The sequence below is a fragment of the Capsicum annuum genome, unplaced genomic scaffold (assembly GCF_002878395.1).
Source record: "Capsicum annuum cultivar UCD-10X-F1 unplaced genomic scaffold, UCD10Xv1.1 ctg73110, whole genome shotgun sequence".
In the NCBI taxonomy this organism is placed as follows: Eukaryota; Viridiplantae; Streptophyta; class Magnoliopsida; order Solanales; family Solanaceae; genus Capsicum; species Capsicum annuum.
Window position 1 is genome coordinate 1 of NW_025883091.1, and position 1,876 is coordinate 1,876.

At 35.1% G+C, this 1,876-nt stretch overlaps 1 long non-coding RNA gene across 1 annotated transcript; it reads right to left on the minus strand.

The window, feature by feature from the left end:
* Positions 1–6: 6 nt before the first annotated feature.
* LOC107853194 lies at positions 7–1,787 on the minus strand. The gene is made up of 5 exons (XR_007051143.1): positions 1,597–1,787; positions 1,292–1,369; positions 792–870; positions 574–609; positions 7–426 (listed from the first exon to the last, which is right to left on the minus strand). It is a non-coding gene; the product is annotated as an uncharacterized LOC107853194 (long non-coding RNA).
* Between the last annotated feature and the right edge of the window lie 89 nt (positions 1,788–1,876).

The window sequence follows — 1,876 nt, forward strand, 5'->3', positions numbered from 1 at the left end:
GTGGTGAAGATTGTCCAAGATCATATAAGGAAACTACAGCACATACACCTTACTAGTGTGGGATTCTCATACATTAATCACACACCAAGGCTAGACATTTGTAGCATCATTTAACCTAGGTTGGCTAACATCTAATAGTCTAACATCAGGATAGATCTGCCTCTAATACCATGTTTAAGAAATTGGACCTTGTTTCTATCTCAAATAAAAGGCTAACTCAATTTGTGGGGAGCCAAAGACCATATAAGGAAACTGCAGTCCGCACACTTAGTTTTTAACATATAGAAGCTTACAAGAAAGTTCTGCAAAAGGAGCTTCACCTTTTTCTCAAGTTCCTCCACATAATCTTCAAAAGGGTCCTCACGGTCTTTAGCTCGCTCAACAACTTTAAAACATTCATCATGTTTGAATATGGAGATTGCCTTACTGAATAATCAATATCAAATAGTTAGTGGATCAAATGGAACTTACACAAGTAATGGATCAACTTCAAGGTACCAAAACACATACAACCAATGACCAAGATTAGAAAACAAGCAGCAGACAACTTAACATTACAAATGAAAGACAAACCTCCCATCTTGACGATGGTGACAGCTCCTTACAATCCTGTAAGATTGAGAACAACGGACATTGTTGTGAAAAATACCACTTATTCTTTTGAACAAGTCAAATACCCGTCTCTAACACATCATGAATATTATGATAATATCTTTTTATTTTTGAAACTGGTAATGTTAATATCATGATATATCAAATGGAAGACACCCACAAAAGAAAATTTCACTTACTTCTAACATTATCCTGAAATCTTCCCGAGCTTTTTTCTGTTTAACATGCCTCTCTTCTGCTTCCAGTTTTTTCTTTTGGCTCAGATACAAGAACAGATGCACAACTTCAAAATGATCACTATAGACCTTGGGTGTGTTTGGTATGAAGGAAAATGTTTTCCTAAAAAACAAGTTGGTTTCTTACTTGTTTTCTTATGTTTGGTTGATGAAAGGAAAACATTTTTCAGAAAATGTTTCCTAGTGTTTGGTTGGTGAATAAAAAAATATTTTGCAGAAAATACATTTGAGAGTTGTATAAACATTTCAACTTAAGAGAGATTGAAAGAGAGTTTTGGAAAATGTTTTTCCTACTTTTTGAAGGGAATTCATTTTCCTTAAATATTTAAGTCAACCAAACATGAAATAATTGGATATCAAACACAATCTATCTTTTTGCAATACGGTATGCTGAAACATTGAAGCAGCAATTAACCCATTCCAATGCCGACTTGGAGAGATACCTCATTAAAAGCTTGCTTCCGCTCACCAAGGGATTTTAGAGCACCATATCTCCGGTCATTAATTACTGCTCTCATGGCCTGACAAATACAATTCAAGTCAAATGTCTCCCTCAATTGTTTGGTACGCACAAAACAATCAAGTAATAAACCTGATCCCACATGCAATCAGACCCAATATTTACAGATTCCAAAAGAGTTTTGAATGCACTCTTTGCCTCTGAAATAAAATCAGATACTTAAAATAGAAATAAGAGAAATTTCGAGAACATACATTAAAGGGGACAAAAAGCAATAATCAACTATACCGCTTTGCTCTCATAAACTAATGGTCCCAGCTCGACTGTTTTCTCATCTGATGGAGTAGCACCTCCGATTTCAGTTATTGCAGCATTTTTCTTGACATTCTGCATTTTAGGCACAACATCAAGCACAAAAGACAAAAGCAAACCTCATTGGAATTTGGAGCATATTCTTTATCTGTTAGCAGTTGACTAACAACTGCACTACAAAATTGTTGGATCAACATCCAGCATAACAGCTACGAAAAGCTTTCTTGGTGTTTTAACCAGTAACCAGTAGTAATTA